Source organism: Macaca fascicularis, chromosome 5 (assembly GCF_037993035.2).
Source record: "Macaca fascicularis isolate 582-1 chromosome 5, T2T-MFA8v1.1".
NCBI lineage: Eukaryota > Metazoa > Chordata > Mammalia > Primates > Cercopithecidae > Macaca > Macaca fascicularis.
Genome location: NC_088379.1, coordinates 123,952,043 through 123,972,474, shown reverse-complemented (window position 1 = coordinate 123,972,474; position 20,432 = coordinate 123,952,043). Strand labels below are relative to the sequence as shown.

The 20,432-nt window shown below is 36.5% G+C and overlaps 1 pseudogene; it reads left to right on the top strand.

Moving 5' to 3' along the window:
- Window positions 1–9,868: 9,868 nt before the first annotated feature.
- On the top strand, window positions 9,869–10,187 carry LOC102132542 (NADH dehydrogenase [ubiquinone] iron-sulfur protein 5-like; annotated as a pseudogene).
- Window positions 10,188–20,432: the final 10,245 nt, after the last annotated feature.

Below are 20,432 nucleotides of genomic sequence, written 5' to 3'. Positions count from 1 at the left end.
TAATTTCTTTGAAGAAATTTTTTAAATGTACACATATCTGACAAAGTTGATCAAGCAAATTGTGATGGTTAATTTTAGGTGTCAGCTTGACTGAATTAAGGAATACTTAGAATGCTGGTAAAGCATTACCTCTGGTGTGTCTCCTCACAGATGTTGCCAGAGGATACTGGCATGTGAGTCAGGGACTGAGCGAGAAAGGTCTGCCCTCAATGCGGACAGGCACCATCCAATCAGCTTGGGGCCTAGATAAAACAAAAAACTCTCTCTCTCTCTCTCCCTCTCTCTCTCTCTCTCGCTCGCTTGCTCTCTCATCCTGGTTAATACAAAGAATAAAAGAACTAAAAAATTAAAATTCAACCCCCAAAAGAGAATCACCTATAGAAATAGTAGTGATTTCAAAAATAATGAACTATATAGCAATAATATTGAAAAACTTAAATGAAAAGAGAAATAAATTTCCAGGAATAATTTGCCTGAGAAGAAGTAGAAAACTTAAATTGCCTGTTAGCTATGAAATTGATTTCTAATCACCCATCAGGCCTCCAGTGCAGGTAATATTTGTTATGGTCAAAGTTCTTTATTCTAGTTAAGCAAATATACTCTAGCTATTATAATCTGAAAATACTTTATTAAGAAATGTATGAGGCCCAGCGTGGTGGCTCATAACTGTAATTCCAGCACTTTGGGAGGCCTAGGAAGGCGGATTATTTGAGCTCAAGAGTTTGAAATCTGCCTGGGCAACATGGCAAAACCCCATCTCTACAAAAAATACACACAAAAACATTAGGTGGGCGTAGTGGTGTGCGCCTGTAGTCCCAGCTGCTCGGGGAGGGGGGCGGGGGTGAGGTGGGAGAATGGCTTGAGCCCATGGAGTGGAGGTGACAGTGAGCTGTGATCAATGCTGCTGGGCGACAGAGTGAGACCCTGCCTCAAAAGAAAATAAATAAAGAAAATTTAGAAAGGAAATGTAGATACATCACAGAAGTACTAGAGAGACTTAAGTAACAGACTCTGACTGAGTTTCCAAGAATGATCTCCAAAACCCAGCAGAACTGGACAACTAAGAGAACTGCAGCCACTATTATGATCAGGAATTTGCCACCAGCAGTACTGGTTTTAGTATCACACTGCCACTGCCACAATCTATACAATAAAACCAAATGTACTGTACCCTGTTTCCTCATAATTCAGTCTTGAATCAAAATCTCCCTCAAGTGAATATTATTAACAGAACCTAAATTACATTCAGAATCCTAACTGCTAGAGAATCTAAAACATGTAGATTTTACTTTCAGCCTCTATATGTTATAAAGCAGATTATAAAAATAATCCACATGATCAGATTGTTTTAAAGATGGGTTCTTCAAAACTTTCCCAGAAGAGATAAGTCTAGTTTATACAAAGTGTTCCAGAAAAAAAGAAAGTGAAGGACAGCTGCACAACTCGTTTTCAATCTTCAACTCTCAATTCATTTTAAGAAGTTAATTATAATCTTCAGACAACCACTGGATTAGGACAGTACAAAAAAAGAAAGTTATTAGCTACTTGTTAGCCATAAGTGAGTTATTAGCTCACTTATGAGCAAAAATGTGAAATTCTAAATAAATATTCGCTTATTTCAACCATGTTTTAATAAAATATGGCAATGTAAAATTTATTCCAGAAATGTAAGGAGGTTCATCACCAGAAAATATAATAATATAATTTATCAAATTAGTAGACTAAAGAGGGAAAAATGACTCAACATATACAGAAAGACCATTTGATAATGTTTAACATCTAATTATGAGATAGTTTAAAGTGTTAGAAAAATATGAATAAAAGATAATTTTTTAATTGACAAAAACTTTTTTTTTTTTTGAGATGGAAGTCTCACTCTGTCACCCAGGCTGGAGCGCAGTGGCATGATCTCGGCTCACTGCAACTGCCACCTCCCATGTTCAAGCAATTCTCCTGCCTCAGCCTCCAGAGTAGCTGGAACTAAAGACACCCACCACTACGCCTGGCTAATTTTTGTATTTTTAGTAGAGACAGGGTTTCACCACCTTGGTCAGGCTGGTCTCGAACTCCCAACCTCAGGTGATCTGCCCACCTTGGCCTCCCAAAGTGCTGGGATCACCGCTCCTGGCCTTAACAAAAGCTTTTAATGAATATCTATTAGCAAACTTCGGAAACAAAATTGTGACATATCATCTTTAGGGACAAGAAAGAGTCTTGTTATCATGGCTTCCATTGAGTATGGTGAGGGGTTCTCAGTCAACACAGTATTTTTTCCTTCCAAAAAAATAGGAAGTATAAGGATTGGATAGAATGGACAACCCAACCCTTTCACTGTTTGCAGATTATTAGATCCTATACCAGAGGACCCAATTGAATCAATAGACAAACTATTAGAACTAATAGGAGTGCTCAGAAAGGCTGTGAAGATGCAACATTGATGATAGGCAACAAAACAGTAGTGAACACATATAGCATTTACTTAATTAGTATATAAGAAATTTTATAAATATTTTATGTATATTAATTCATTTAAATTCCATATAAAAATCATTCTTCTGTATCAGCAGTGACCAACTGGAAATTAGTATAAAATGCAATTTCATTCACGATAGCAATAACAACTACAAAGTACATAGGATATAAACTAATGAATGGACCCATCCTTCACAGAGAGTTTTTCAAGCTCTATTAAAGGACATAAAACAAGATATGGGTAAAAAGAGAAAAGTACCATGTTCACGAATGGGATAAATTAATATTGTAAAAATATTATTCTTCCTGAATTAATCTATAAATTCAATGAGGTTTTAATGAAAATTTCATCAGGATTTTGTGACGAACTAGACAATTAATTAGCTTATAAAATATGCATAGAATAATAATAGACCACAAATAAATAAGATGAATTTTTTAAAAAGAAGAGCAAACATAGGGAACTTGTCTTGTTGAATATATTAAGACATATTATAAAACCATAGCAATAAAAATTGTATGATACCAGTATAGGAATGGACAAAAAAATTGACGTAACAGAACAGAAAACCAGTAAACAAGCCTATGTTATATATGAGAATGTGGAATATAATAGAAATTAGCATCATAACGCATAGGGGAAAGACAGATTATTTAGTGGCTCAACGCATAGGAAAAAATAAACTTAGATTCTTACCACACTCCAAATACAAAAATAAATTTTGAATGGATTAAAAACCTAACTATAAAAGGCAACACTATGAAGTTAGTAAAATACATGAAGCTTTCTTTGTGAACTTGGGATGGGAAAGGATTTTTAAACAAGACCCAAAAAGTACAAACCTTAAAGGTAGGTGGTGGAAATTGATGGATATGATCATATTAAAACTGAATATTTCCTTACAAAGAAGATATGATAGACAAACTTAACAGACTTGTTGCACACACATTAGCAGGAGATGTTTTTAAAGTGTAACACTAAAAAGTGATTAACATGTAGACCATATAAGGAACTACTAAAATCTACAAGGAAACTCAAAAATTGAACAAGGACTAAAATAGACAATTCATGGGAGGGGAATTCTAAATAGCCAAAATGTATATGAAGTGATGTTCAACTTCACTTGTAATCATAGAAATTCAAATTAAGTCAACAAAGAATTGCTAAAAATTACAAAGTCAGCTAATACTAAGTGCTGGTTTGGATGTCAAGAAATCAGAAATCTCTGTTGGTGGAAGTGTAACTCACAATACCTAGTGAAATTAATTATTCATATAATTCTGTATATATATCATTCCCTCACCTGGGTTTATATTGTGTACAAATCCTTAAGGGGATATTTTGGAGTGTGGTATCCTAGCATTATTTGTGTTAGCAAGAAGTTAGAGGCAGTTTAATGTCCATCCCTAGGGAAATGGCTAATCAGAATGCATAGCATGTACACACAATGGGATAAAATACAGGAAGAAGTAGTTAACCATTTTTATATATAGGAATGTAGATGGATCTTGGAAATATGGAATGAATTCTGTAGAAAAAAACAATTTTTATATATTCAAAATATACAAATACACAGAAAACAACCATGTATTATATCTCAGGGCTATATTTTCAGATGCCTAAGGAAATATATTGGATATGTTAATGTGAATATCTCTGACCGGAAAGAGCATGTATACGAGAATGAATAGGACAAAGGGGAAAAAATAATGAAATAAAACGAGGGGCATTGTACGGACTCATAATGATGATGGAATCTGAAATCTGTGTATTTGAGAGCTGTATGACTCACAGATAATGCATGTGTGCCCTAATTTGGGGAGGAATATTTAGGTAATGTTCTCAGCAAAAGGAAGTACTGGTTTTAAAACATTCTGGGAGAATTTGAATGGCCTTGTGTAGAAGATAGATGGATATGTGATTAATACAAATTCTTGCTTTAGGTATTTTCCTCCATCAAAAGTGTTAAAAATTAATCTGAAATTAATTTGCCTCCAGTAATCAGTCTAGGAGAGGAGTAGAGATTTAAAATTATGGTTATTTAATATTCAAAGAGAATGGCTCTGTAAATCTGGAAAACACAAATATCCTGACAAAAGCTTGTTTTTTATTTAGTTTCAGGTAATCTGTCAGGCAGTAGTTTAAAAACTATCAAGTTTTTTTGTTCTCGTATTATTTCATTGCATGTACTCACTGACAAAACCTTTTATTTATCAATAAAATGTTCCCTATGATTAATTGTTATGCAAGCGATATACGACAAATTACTGCATAGCTATTAAATGCTGCTCTGCCGTGCTTAACATACTGCGTTATTTGACTGTTTTGTGTTCTTGGTATTAATCTAAGGCTCTTTAAAAATAAGTCTTTTAGATATTAAGTCATATATGGACATATTGTACTTAATAAATCATAGCAATTTGGCTGTACAATTAAATGAAGGTTGAATCCTGTGGACTACAATATTAAAATGACACTATTTTATATCCAGTTTCATATAGTTTTCATGGATTTTTCTCTTGGTTTAAAAAGAAAGATTCCCTATAACTACCTTTTTCTATAGTTTTTTGTTTGTTTGTTTGTTTGTTTTGTTGTTATTGTTGAGACAGAGTCTCGCTCTGTCGCCCAGGCTGGAGTGCAGTGGCTGGATCTCAGCTCACTGCAAGCTCCGCCTCCCGGGTTTACACCATTCTCCTGCCTCAGCTTCCCGAGTAGCTGGGACTACAAGAGCCCGCCACCTCTCCCAGCTAGTTTTTTTGTTTTTTGTTTTTTTGTGGGTTTTTTTGGTATTTTTTAGTAGAGACAGGGTTTCACCAGATTAGCCAGGATAGTCTCAATCTCCTGACCTCCTGATCCGCCGGTCTCGGCCTCCCAAAGTGCTGGGATTACAGGCTTGAGCCACCGCGCCCGGCCTTCTATGGTGTTTTTATATTTTAGGAACAATATGATTTTCATTACCAATATTTTAAACAATGTCCTTTAAGTCATAGTTCAATAGCTATATTAAAATGAGAGCCAATAAAAATTGTTCCTATTATTTAAATATATATAATATGTTTCTTGTTTATGAATTTTGTGATTTCTTTATTCAATGAATTCTAGTCCTTTTCCAGCTTAAGGGAAAGTGGGTCAGTATACAAATGTTTTGAGCATACTAATGTATGTCTTTCCACCATTTCTCATACCCTGGCAACATTGAAAGATATTTCTAAGGCATCCTGAGAAAATCCAGTGAAGTTGCCTGTAGCCAGAGGCAAGTGCCCTGCTTATAGGTCTTGTACGACCCCACTAGGGGATGAGGAAGATGCTGTTTCCAACACGCTTAACAACTATGTGTGCCTCAAAAGCATGATTGAAAAACTCTGAATTAATGCTTTGTAATTTTTCAAAAGAAAGAACTTTTCCAGCCTCTGGAGGTGAAATTAGTTCTAGAACATAATGAGGCTTCCTCTTTTATGAAGCATTTAGAAGGAATAAAAGAAGATAAAGTGGTATGGCTCTTCAAAAAGTAGGGAAGACTCAGGGAAGATCTCTGGAGATTTTTTTATGACATTATTATTATTATTATTATTATTCTATCATTACTGTTATTATTAGTAAATGTGATTTATATTTGGAATTCTGAAATGTCTGTCTGGATTTATTAGTACTTAACGCATGCCAGGAGTCAGGCAGACATAGAAAGGTGACAGGTAAGTAGAAGAGAATACTTGGAAGTAACTATGGAGTGACCTATAAGACATTAAATTAGAGATCAAACGAGATTATTCCAGAGCAATGAATCACAAACTACTCAGACAATCTTTAAAGGATGAGACCCTGAGTAGGTATCTATTGGGCTGTGTGAATTTCCCAAACTGGATTATCCAGGACTTTATCTTTGTAAGATCATCATCTTTAGAGGGGAAAAAAAAATGAATCCCTTTATCAAATAAATCTGAGAAATTCTGAAATAAAATTACACTTGATACTTAATGTTTCAGTCTTTAATATGCTATCATTCTTTGTGTTTCTAGGAGAAAACAAAAATAGAAAACTTTTCTTAAACATGTTTGGCCACATACACTTTATTTTTTCTCAAAACACCTATTAATTTCTATGAGGATACAATGGTTTTTCCTAAGATAAGAGCAGATCTACCTTACTGCCTTAAGGTATACTATTAGGAAAGATATATGCCAACTTTGAAGCCTAAAACTGTTTGGTAGTAGCAATCTGTTCTTACACTAGTTCAGTGGAAGTGCTTTTTCTTTGTTTACTTTTACTTATTTTCTATCTTGTTTCAATGTTTTGAAAATGAACACTATTGTAATACAAATCTATTGTGACTAAGTTTCTCAGTTTATATAGCTGAGTTTTGTACATTTTTGACAATCCAATCAATCTTTCTAGTAGTTAGGATTTTTTCCCACTTTTGGAAAAGTTGATGGAAAATTACATATGGCTTTTATAGCCTTCCAGTGTTACTTATTTAATGTTTTTTCTAATAAGTTAGGAAAATGTAGAGAATTATAAATTAGTGAAACTGATTAATTTACTTGGTGAACTTTTCATAGTTGATAGTAAATTTGATTTAAGTCATTAACCCAATTATGTATTTTAATAATTTTTATCGATGTTATAATTTTTCTAAATTTTCTACAATAGAATATACTACTTTTACAGTGAAAAATCAGGCTGTGTATTATATTTTGCTATATGATGCCATATAAAATATATGATCCCAAAAAACTAGAAGGAAATAGTGCAAAATATAACAGTGTTTATCTTGGGATGGTGGAACTTCATGTGATTTTTTTTATTTCTTTTATTTCCTATGATGATCATGGGGGAAATTTTAAGAATGCATAACTTTCCTGGATAGAAAAGGAAAAATGCCTTTTAAGCTTAACTTTATATTTGCAAATCTTTTGTTTAAATAAACCAGAGTAAATGTTCTGAACTGTTTTATTTCACTTACTGATGTAGGAACACTTAAAAGGAAATCAGAAGAACATCACATTTGTGGAATCAATGTAAAGAAACAAAAAGCACTCTAAAATTCTTTTCTGCTTTATTTGGTAGATGTTTATTACTTGATATCTTTCAATGATTATTTTTCTGAAAGCTTACAGATATTACATCTGAAAGTAGATAAATAAACATAGTCAAACACCAAAGGCATTGCTTCTTTCAGTGCTTCAGGAATTACTTTGTTTAAAAGTAATTTATCAAATACATGAGAAGTCATAATTTCAGTATGACATTTCAAAAGTTTTACCCAAGTATTTTAGTTAGGTATTTTTCTTGTTGTTGTAAGGCACATACTTCTTCAGTTTTGATCCCACCATTTCAACACCAATGTTTCAGCTCTGAAGAAATATTAAATAGAAATATAATCACAATATATAAGCTTGCATTCTGCTTGGTTTTCCAACCAGAAAATATTTTCAGAGCCAACTCCAAAAACCAGGTAATTTCTCAACTTTCTGATATGGTTTGACTCTGTGTCTCCACCCAAATCTCACCTTGAATTATAATCCCCGTAATACCCACATGTGAAGGGCAGAACCTGGTGGAGGTAATTGAATCATGGGAGAGGTTCCCCATGCTGCTCTCATAATAATGAGTGAGTCTCACAGATGTGGTGGTTTTATAAGTGTCTGCTGTTTCCCCTGCTTGGATTTCTCCTTCCTGCTGCCTTGTAAAGAAGGTGTCTTGCTTTCCTTTGGCCTTCCGCCATGATTGTAAATTTCCTGAGGCCTCCCCAGCCATGCTGAACTGTGAGTCAATTAAACCTCTTTCCTTTATAAATTACCCAGTCTCAGGTATGTTTTTATTAGCAGCATGAGAATAGACTAATACAATAGCTTAGTTAACGTTTCTAGTTTTTCCTATTTTTATCTTTACTAAACTTATTCTCACATTTTATAATCAAGATTTTAAATTCATCTAACTTGCTTTTATTTGTTTACTTTATTTATTTTTTTATTTTGAGATGGAGTCTTGCTCTGTCGCCCTGCCTGGAGTGCAGTGGTGCAATCTCAGCTCACTGCAACCTACACTTCCTGGATTTAAGCAAGCCTCACATTTCAGCTTCCCAAGTAGCTGGGATTACAAGCATGCGCCACCATGCCTGGCTAATTTTTGTATTTTCAGTAATGACAGGATTTCACCACGTTGACCAGACTGGTCTCAAGCTCCTGACCTCAAGTGATCCATCCACCTCGGCCTCCCAAAGTCCTAGGATTACCACGCCCCACCTAACTTGCTTGTATACATATAAAATGAATGATTCCATTGTGAAATTAATTTTTTTTGCCATTATATCAACGTCATTTTTTTCTGGCCTATATTTTATTTGTTATTCTTTATATTCTGATGTCTACCCTACAGACATCCTTGAGAAGATAGTCTTGAACAAAGGCAGTCAGGTGCTTCTCAAAAGATGTAAAGAAATGTGAGCGATGTAGAGAACTCTCTCCTTGTAGTAAAGCAAGAGGCAGAGAGGCTGCAGCTATTCCAATAGATTGCTAAACTGTGGAATTACGGGTGGCATTAATTCTTTTTTTCTCTGCTCTGTTTCCTTCTGTTAGTTCCTTCACTGCTGTTTCTTGCATCTAGCATCATGCCCCAGCATCTAATACAGTGCCCAGAACTGAGGAGCCCTTACTTTTTGAGAGAGGAGAAGGAAAGAAGGAATTCAGTTTCCTATTACTGCCGTAACAAATTACCACAAACTTAGTAGTTTAAAACAACCACAATTCTGTAGTTCAGAAGTCTCACATGGGGCTCTCTCTGCTAAAATCGAGGTGTGAACAGGGCAGCATTCCCTTCTGGAGGCCATAGGAGAAAATCTGTTCCTTTGCCTTTTCAACTGCTAGAGGTCACCTGCATCCCTTGACTCATGGCTGCCCTTCTCCGACGCCAAAGCCAGCAATTTAGCATCTCTCTGACCCTACTTTCAGCATCATATCTCTTTCTGACTCTCATTTTCGACCTCTCCCTTCCACTTTTAAGGAACCTTGTGGATACATTGAATCTACCTGGATAATCCAGGATAATCTGTCAACTGATCAGCAACCTTAATTCTGTCTGCAATCTTAATTCCCCTTTGCATGTAACATAACATATTAACAGTTTCCAAAGATTCAGATGGAGATCTTTGAAGTGACCATTACTATGCCTACCCCCTTGCTTTTGAGGACAGTGTCTATTCTGACCAAACAAATCTAGCTAACGAGCAGGTCATACAGTAGCAGGGGAGTAATTTAGGTGAAAGAAATCACTTAGAAGAACGTTATGATCATGGCGAGCATGCTGAGCCTTGCTTAGCCAGTAAATCCAGTAATTATATTGTGATTTTTAAAAACCACTAAACTAGAGAAGAGACAGGGGCACGAGCATCAGATCGCCATGCCTTTCTTGGATGTGCAGAAAAGGTTTGGCCTTAACATAGATCGATGGTTGACAGTCCAAAGTGCTGAACAGCCCTACAAGATTCCTGGTCGATGTCATGGTTTTGAAAAAGAATGGATAGAATGTGCACATGGAATCGGTAGTATCTGGGCAGAGAAAGAGTGCAAGGTAGAATATGATGATTTCATAGAGCGTATACTTCTGCAGAAAACGATGAGACATGAGTCCCATCAGGAAGCAGCAGGATAAGCTGATAAAGGAAGGGAAGTGCACCCCTCCACCTCACCACGTGGGCAAGGGGGAGCCTCAGCCCTGAGCAGAGCAGCTGCTGACATCTGGGCGCTGATTTCATGTTCTCTGTTCTCCACTGGAAAGGTTGTTCACAGAAAACCTCCTTGTCAAAGTGTGTAAAAATAAAGGATTGCTGCATCCTAAAGGAAAAAAAAAAAAAAAAAAAAACACTAAACTGAACGATGCACACATATATAAATGATTTGCCATTGTGGTAGAATTATGGATTATTTAAATTGTTAATGTTCTGCATTTATTACCTTTTCTGCAATAATTAGGTTTTGCTTTATAATAAATATATAAATTTTTCAGAATTTCAAAACAATCTGCATAGACCGGGAAAGTTACAAACAGAAAAGAAATAAATGACTCGTATGAAATTAACATATACAGCTACTCTTCATAAAAAGAAAAAAAAATTGATATAAATGATAAAGGCTTAATACATAAATTAGATAATAATTTATAAAATTAGAAAATTTAAAAAAGAAGGATAAATTTCACACGTAATACCACTGCTCCCAACACAGTCCCTTTAAGAAGTTTTATGTAGTCATTCCTATTCTAACATAAATGAGATAACAGATATATTAAAAACACTGTAACTGTGGATCATTCTAAAATATAGTAAAATTATCAAGTCATCCTACTACCACATTTAGCACAGGCTGCTAATAGTATCCTTATTTCTTGTCTGAAGTTCTAGTACAGTTAAATAGAGGGGGCATTAAAATGAAAAAAATTAGACTGTAGTAAATAAGAATTTTTGTTCTGGGCCAGGCACAATGGCTCATGCCTGATCCCAGCACTTTGAGAGGCCAAGGCAAGAGGATCACTTGAGCCCAGGAGTTTGAGACCAGCCTGGGCAACATGGCAAGGCACCATTTCTACAAAAAAAAAAAAAAAAAAAAAATCAGTTGGACATGATGGTGTGTGCCTGTAATCCCAGTTGCTCAGGAGGTTGAGGTGGGAGGATTGCTTGAACCTGGGAGAGTGAGGGTGCAGTGAGCCATGATTGTGCCACTGCACTCCAGCCTGGGTGACAAAGCAAAATCCTGTTTCAAAAAAATAATAAATAAGAATTACTTTTTCTGACAAACCATTGAAGGAAGGCTTAAAACATATTCAGAAGACAGAGAAACTCAGCAAACACTGTGCTTCCCAGCGCTTTTGTCTCTGTGTATGAGATTAAGTTGTAAAGGGATCAGGAAATAACTAGGGCTTCTTATTCAAGAGTGAAAATGAGACTCTTCCCACAAGCTAGAGTCTCTGAAGGTTACCACCGGCAAGTCCCAAGCCACTCTTAACCAGTCAAGAAATACATCCTACTGACTGATGAGAGTTGGAATTAGTTCTTTTGCTAATTGATCTAGCATGCTATCGTAGGGGAGAAAATAGAATTTCTTTTCTTTTTCTTAGGTTCTTGGTTGAGATACTCTCCTGAAGTCAGATTAACAAAAGAAAAATAAGCAGAGTTTTGCTAACATTTGTACCTATTATGTGGGGGAGGCCTCAGGGCAAACATATTTATCTTTCAAGGTAGTGTTTTAGAGGCCTTGCTGAAATGGTATTTTAACAATGGCCCATAAATCCTATGTAGTGACAAGACAAAGAAATGTTAAAAGAAAAACCTTAGCCAAATTAAATTTAACAGAGTTTAATTGATCAAAGAACAATTCGCAAATCAGGCAGTCTCCTGAGCCAGGGAGACTCCAGTGCAACCATGTGGTGGAAGACGATTTACAGACGGAAAAGGAAAGTGACATACAGAAAACGGAAGTGCAATAGGAAACAGCTAGGTTGGTTACAGCTTGGCATTTACCTTATTGAACATGGTTTCAACAGTTGGCCCCCTTTGGCTAAAACTCAGTGACTGCACAAGCATAGGCTTTAGACTGTGTACACCTCCATTTAAATTATAGTTCACTATGTACAGAGAAACCTTTAGACTGAACTTAAAATATGTAAGGAGGCAGCTTTAGGCTAAACATGATGTAATAGAAGAGTATGTTCAGGTTTCCATAAGGCAAAAAAATGTAGGAAGGTAAATTTATGGGGAAAGGAAAGTCTGCTCCTAGATCCTCTGGCACCTCTGAGTCCTGTTTCTGAGCTGATAAACAAAGGAGCCCATCTTCAGGTGGGAAAGGCAGAGGGGAGGGTCACAGTGTACTCCTGCATTGCAACCTTAATTTTAGCTTAACAATCCCCAGTATTTTAGAGAGAATATTTTGGTTTCCTTCATCAGAGATATGTTCCCAGAACGTATAAAATTGATTTTCTGCCTCTGTTTCCCTGTCTAGCACTCCTTTTCCTGACTAGAACAACTGGAGTTCTATCCAAAACCTCAGCCTGTAACAGATGGGCTGGATCACCGACACTGCTCCAGCCCTGGAATACAGACTCATGTCTGCCCAGAACAGCTGAAGCCTTGCCAGAGAGGGCATGCTTTTCCAGAAGCACAATGCCTTTCTTCAGTACGGCTATACGTTGTTTTTTTTTTGTTTTTTTTTTTTTTTTCATGATAAAAGCCAAATTACATGACACAACATTAGAAAATGTAGAAAATAAGGACAAATTTCACACGTAATACCACTACACCCAACACAATTCCTTTAAGAAGTTTGGTATAATTATTCCTATACAGTTTTTAATGTACAGTCATTTTAAACACGTAGAGCGAAGTTCCTACCTTCAGAATAAACTAGGCTCACGCTAGAACTCAGACATGTCTGGGCATATCTCAAGGTCTTGCTGAGGCCTGCCAGGGGAGAGAATTTTGAGGTGGGGTGGGGCTCCCAGTTGGGATTCATGCCAGCCACACAGACCCACATATGAGTTCTGGGAAGAGAGGACAGTGAATGGATATGAAAAACTCTTCCCACCAACCAATCAGCAAATGAAAACTTAATTTCATTACTGTTTGAAATCCATATATCAGAGTTTATCACTAAAGTGAGGGAAGAGTGGTTTCTACAACTTCAGCAGGAATAAAGTAGGACTTCTCCTTTAAGGGCTTAGGGATAGCTTCCTCAGGGCACTAACCCAGAGCTAGAAGGAGAAGGAGAGGGCAAGATATGATCAGTGAGATGTCTGAGGTCATGAGAACAAATGAGAAGGCCTCTGGAAATGTGAGGAAATGTCTGAGGCTTTGAAACAGGTTGAGGACAGAGGAATGCTATTGTGAACCTAGCGTTCCACCTCTAGCCTGGAATGGCTTTATGGAATTCAGGTTCCTTTTGGAGCCTCATGGAGCAACATTATATCCTGGTGCATTGTCTGTGTGCTCCAAAGATTGCTTCCTTCCCTAGAATTACAGCTAATTGACATGTTAGAGACAATGGTGGGGACATGATTAGACTACACTGCAAGCTCCTGGAAGACTGGAACTGTGCTTACCTCATTCTCTAGTGCCAACACTTAGCACAGTGCTAGCACGTAAGAGATACTCAGTAAACACATGCTAAATAAATGCCAGATAAATGCAGAATGAAGCCTAGTACACCTGGTTACAAATGGAACCTTGGAAATCATTGCTGATTTGGGGAAACCAGTGAACTCTGTGACAAGGCTAAAACCGGAGACATCCTGCAGACTGCTCTAAGGTCTTCAGAGGGTAGAAACTGATCAAAAGCCTGAAAATCATTCAAGGTCTTATTGCAGACAATCTGTACAACTGTGATGGAAGGATATGGGCAGAAGGTGTTAGTTTTAGAATGGTAGAGAGTGATTAGCTCTGAGAACATTAAAAGAAGGAGGCTTTTTGGGACAAGAGTTAGGAACCTAAGAACCAGAAATAGGTCAGAAATTGGGCATGCATACCTGAGATCATATGAGCCAGAGGAGTAAATTAAATGCAAAATTTTCGTGGCTTAACATAATAAAAACACTTGCTATTAGGGAATGCAAATGCGTATCAACTGTCTCAAGGGTAATTTGGTGACATAGTTATAACCGACTATGTGCCAGACTTTAAATGTCTTAACTCATTTGATTTTCTCAATAGTTCTGAGTTAAGTATTAATATTAACTCTATCATATAGATGGGGGAACTCAGATGAATTAACTAATCCAAGGATGTACAGCTAGTGAAGCTGTAAGTACAGGCAGCTTAGCTTTGGAGGTCAAGATTTGAACCGGGCTCTGATCTCTTTCGGTGTAGTAAGAGGTGAGAGCCTTCTGAATGATACTTCTGTTTCTAGGAATTTCTTCTAAGGATAAATAATCAAACATGTTACTAAAAATATTTTGATTGTAACTTGGATTATAGTGGCGAAAAAGTGTAAGCATCCGAAGTGAGGCAGCAAGTCCTAGGTGTAAAGACACCAAGGGTTTTAGAGTCAGTTCTGGGTCAGATCCTGTCTCTGTCACCTACCATGGAACCTTAGACAAGTCACTGACCCACTCTAAGCCTCTTCCATAAAATTAGAATAGTAATATGCCTACCTCACAGGAATTTAGAATAGGAAAATACTGTTTTCTGGAAGCCTGAACTAAAGATGTGACTGCATGAAGACAATAGCTCTTTGAAAATCTCCCAATTTGGTAACTTAATTATACAGATAAAGCAATGTTTTGCCACTGATACAATCAGCTTAAACTTTAGTGCATTAAAGTTAGGGAAACCCGGAGGGAAACTGTAAAATGTGAAAATTCTAAAATAATCCACAGCAGCTCTGATGAGACAGTGAGTCTCCAGCCTGCCTCTTTCAAACCTCTGTCTGTGTTTTACATAGATCAACATTCTATGGTGGTGGAGGCGGTTCCCCTGCTTGCCTTTGCTGAGACAAGGCCCATTATTGTTCCACTTTAGTTCAAAGATGCAAGGTCACTAAGCATGCTTCTTTTTCGTTTCAGTTTTAAGAATTATTGTATCTTGTTCTACATCACTTTAACGTTCTTGTAATTGTTGAAATTTTACAACCCAAGGCATAAAAGGAAATATCTAATAACCTCGATGCAACAATTTTTTTAGATGCATGAGTGGCTTTGAATCCCAGCTCTCTTACACTGGTCCACGAAGTGAAATATTTAGTCCTTTATGTACTTGTGGAACAGAATGAAGGAGGGTGTCTTAAAACTTTTATCTTTACTATAACAATTTCTTACTATTGTATTGCCTTTCTTTTCAATTTAAAAGGAATAAGATAAATAGTTACAGGGAAACTATGTTTCAGTTTTAATATTTTGAACAAAACAATCTATTGAGTCTTTGACATTTTTTAGAAAACTCGCCCACAGGGGAAAAAAAAAGTTTGCTGCTGCTTTGCTGCATTTTTTTTTTGTTTTTAAAATATAGACAGGGTCTTACTCTGTTGTCTAAACTGGAGTGCAGTGGCACAGTCACACAGTCACAGGTCATTGTGATTTCAAACTACTGAGCTCAAGCAACTCTCCTGCCTCCACCTCCCAAAACACTGAGTTTACAGGAGAGAGCCACCATGCCTGGCCTGCTGCTTCTTAAGGCTTATTTTTAAAAACTTTAAAATACAAGGACATTCATGAGAATTATCTAATGATTCCTGCAATATAGTCAGATTCATTTAAGGTCAGAACACCAGTAAAGAAAATTTGCTGCCTGGAGGAAACACAGACCCTAGATTAGATGGTCCTGATGATCTATTACACTGGCAATAAATAGCATGTAGGAACAGCGCTATGTTCTGGAACATACTACTCGTTTTTTGAGTTTTTAAAACAATGTTTTAAGCAAGGATTCTGCTTCCATAATCTTTGGATTTTGCTAATCCAAAAAAAGGATTTAAACCCCTTTTTTGATCTCAATCCAGATTTTACTCATGGCCAGAGCCACTTGGTCCCTGGGTGAGGATAGCTGGTGGAAGATGAGAGGGGCACACGTTGCACAAAGGAGTGTGCTGACTATGCTCAGACACACAGAAGACAGAGACAGAAAAGTGCTTGCTATGCAATATGTAGAATGTTTTGCATATCTAATTTTTGTTATTCAGGAGTACTACTTAGAAGAAAAATACTACTTTTAATCAGCATCCAGTCAGAAAAATAGAGCCCTCACAAGGTAATTCAATAGAGATAATTTAGTATAGAGACCTGTTACAAAGGTCCTGAAATCTAGGGCCAGCATGATTTTGTGTCTACAGTATCTTTACCCCCAGGCCGTTTCTTTCATTTAAAAAAGAATGAGGTAAGTGAAAATTTTCTTTTCAATTGCTTTCTTCTTAGAAATTTTATTCTTCATATAGATTCATTAAAATGTAGTTTATATATTTATATATATAGTTTTAGAATAGTTACTCTAAATCCTTTTCTTATTTACTTTTCCTATGCAACTCATACTCAGAAAAGTATAGGTTGCATTTATTATTATTACTCAGAAAAGTATGTTTAAAATTATAAAATCAATAATGTTCATTTTAGAAATCTAAAAAATATAGAGAAAAAGCTTTAAACTACCAGTTATTTTATCACGTAGAAATAACACTTGAAATTTTTTGGTTTAAAAGCTTCTAGAAAAATCTGTACCAATCAGCACTCTGTAAAATGGACCAATGAGCCTAGGTGTAACTCAAAATCCTGCTTCAATCTTGCAATATTGAGTGCTGATTGGTGTGTTTACAATCCTTTAGCTAGGCACAGAGTGCTGATTGGCACGTTTTTACGGAGTGCTGATTGGTGCATTTACAATCCTCTAGCTAGATACAGAGTGCTGATCCATGCAGTTTTACAGAGTGCTGATTGGTGCATTTATAATCCTTTAGCTAGACAGAAAAGTTCTCCAAGTCCCCACTCGACCCAGAAAGTCCAGCTGGCTTCACCTCTCACTGGGACTACAGGTGTGAGCCACTGTGCCCAGCCTGTAATATTCTTTTTTTAATCTTTTTTTTGAGATGGAGTTTTGCTCTTGTTGCCCAGACTGGAGTGCAATGGCACGACCTCTGCTCACTGCAACCTACACCTCCTGGGTTCAAGCAATTCTCCTGTCTCAGCCTCCTGAGTAGCTGGGATTACAGGCATGCGCCACTATGCCTGGCTAATTTTGTATTTTTAGTAGAGACAGGGTTTCTCCATGTTAGTCAGGCTGGTCTCAAACTCCCGACCTCAGGTGATCAGCCCACCTCAGCCTCCCAAAGTGCTGGGATTACAGGCGTGAGATACTGCGCCTGGTCCCCAGCCTGTAATATTCTTATAAATAAACTTTATTTTTCCTTTTTGATTATTCCAAGCGGAAACAAAAAACAATAACAACAACAACAAAAAAAACCACAGCATACTCTCTTTTTGCCTCTCTTCTTAATTAGATTTGTGAGAAGAGAAAAAATCTGCTTCAATCATGATTTAATATGAGTGGTGTTAAATAACATGATTTCTCAAAAATAAAGGAATATGTAATATAAAAAGCAATTAGACATAACGAATAATACCAGCAACCTCTAAAGACCTTGAAATGTCCCTAAGTCCCCTCAACAGTCTCTTTATTTATTTCTCTCTCTCTGTTTTCCTCTAAATGACCCCAATCTTTTTCAGTATTATCCCTTAGGAAAAAATCTGATTCTTTTGTATAGATATTCCACTTGTTTAAAGACTGTAATCGGAAACAATATTATTTTCTACTATTTCTTCAATTGTAATTAACTGCATTTCAGGTAAATAACAATCTTGGATACAGTCTTATACTTAATATTGTTTCTATGGGAAAATGTGTTCACAGATTCAAATACATATTTACAAATGAACTTTTAAAGACATAATTTGTTTATAAATAAAGGATTTTCAGTATCTCAAAAATTAAACTATATTTACTTAGCCTCATATTTCATAATTCTTATATTGCTAAATAACACTGTGCTTAGATATATAATTAATCATCAGGTCAAATATTAATATTTTATTTTATTTTAGCTTTTTTTTTGGAGACAGAGTCTAACTCTGTGACCTAGGCTGGAGTGCAGTGGTGCGAACATGGCTCACTGCAGCCTCAACCTCCTGGGATCAAGCAATCATCCCACCTTACCCTTCTAAGTAGCTGGGAGCACATGTATGTGCTACCATGCCCAGCTAATTTTTTTTTATTTTTTATTTTTTGTACAGATGGGGTCTTGCTATGTTGCCCAAGCTGGTCTTGAACTACTGGGTTCAAGCAGTCCTCTAGCCTTGGCCTCCCAAAGTGCTGGGATTACAGGAATTGAGTCACTGTACCCAACCCTCTTTTTGCTTTTTTTGAGATAGGGAGATAGGGTCTCACTCTGTTATCCAGGCTGGAGTACAATGGTGTAGTCATAGCTCACTACAACCTGGAATTCCTGGGCTCAAGTGATCCTCCTGCCTCAGCCTCCCACGTAGCTGGAATTATAGGCACATACCACCACACCTGGATGAATATTTTCTTTTCTAAAAGATTTGTGTGTGTGCATGTATTATATATTAGATATGGTAGAATCTTTGTAGGACCTGGGCATTGGAATTATTAGCATGACCCTGAAATTATGTTGATTTCCAAAATGAGATTATAAATTGTAAGAGTGAAGATCCAGGACAAGCTATATAAAATAGCAGTCACCTCTGTTGCTTGCTGTCCCTTTGCCCTGCTTTATTTTTCTTCATAACATTTATCACCACCTGGCTTATATTTATATGTTTTCATATTTATTGTATGCATATTTCACTAGACTATAAGCTCCCTGAGAGGACATTTCTTTCATTCTCTGCTTTATTCACTGCCTGGTACATAGAAGGTGCTCAATAAATGTGTCTTATTTGGCCAGGTGCAGTGGCTCACACCTGCAATCCCAGCATTTTGGGAGGCTGAGGCAGGCAGATCAACTGAGGTCAGGAGTTTGAGACCAGCCTGACCAACATGGTGAAACCCCATCTCTACTAAACATATAAAAATTAGCCGGGCGTGGTGCTGCACACATGCAGTCCCAGCTACTCGGGATGCTGAGGCAGGAGAATTGTTTGAACCCAGGAGGCAGAGGTTGCAGGGAGCTGAGATTGCGACACTGAACTCCAGTCTGGGTGACAGAGTGAGACTCCATCTCAAAAAACAAACAAACAAACAAAATTTTAAAAATTAAAAATGTGTCTTATTTGAATGAGTGAATATTACTTGAATAAACAGCGAAGGATCTTTGTTTTCAGATTTAATAGAACAGAAATCACATATAACAAAATATTGAAAAATTTGTAAATAAGTCAAGTTTTGAAAACTTTTCAGTGTCATGTTTTTATTATCCTTTTAAAATTTTAATGTGTCAATTCTTTGGCTAAATCTGTGCAGGAAAGAAATATGAATCTCAGGGAAAAAAATGTCTTTTTTCTTTCCAAGTAAATTAAAGAGTTTTGCCTTAAAAATGTGCGATAAACTAACCCTCTCAACCAAGTGGCATTGCTAATGATTTCAAAATGTGGTTGCCCTAACCATGGAAAGTCAGAAACCTATTTTTCATTTAACACAAACTACATTTGCTAAATTTTTAATAAGTAAATTAAACCTCCCATATCATAAAAATCACCCTTGGATAGTGAATAATATGTAATCTAAATTTTTGAAAAGTAAGAATTCTCAACATTTCAAAGATAAACTGTTCAGTTTCTTTCTTAGAGGGGCAAGTCTACAAAGAAATAATGAGGGCCAGCCACGGTGGCTTACCCCTGTAATCCCAGCACTTTGGGATTACAGGCGAAAGCCACAGTGCCCAGCCAGGAATGGGATGGATTCTAAACAAATGTTTATTAAAACCCACAACTGTGTTCATTTTTGGTAACTGGATCTCCAAAGCAGCGTAACTGAATATACAATAACAGATTTTCTTTTTTCATTTATGAAAGGAACTACGAGTTAGATTGGAAACGATAGGCAAAGAATCGTTAACATTAGTCATCCTTACAACCAAAGCCTTTGCTTTCTCATTCACTAGGAGAACAAGTTAATATACCAATGCCCTGCACATTTTTATTATATCTCTTTTCTCCATGTGTCTTTTTCACTCTAACCTTTCCATTTCAGACCCCTTCCTTCCTCGCACAACACAGTCAAACTACATACTATACACATAGAAAGCTATGTCTTTGGTATAAGGCTATTTGTATGCCTAAAGTTTAATGTTAGCATGTTGTCTTTATTAAAGGACCTAGGCATAATTATCTCATTAGCACAATTACAGCAATAGCCGCACATTACCACAGAAGATCATATGGAAAAAAGTTATTCCCTTTTCTTTTTCTAAAATACCTGCCTTGTAAAGAAAGCAATTACTTTTGTCATCTCCTGCAAGTAAAAGGAATATATATATAT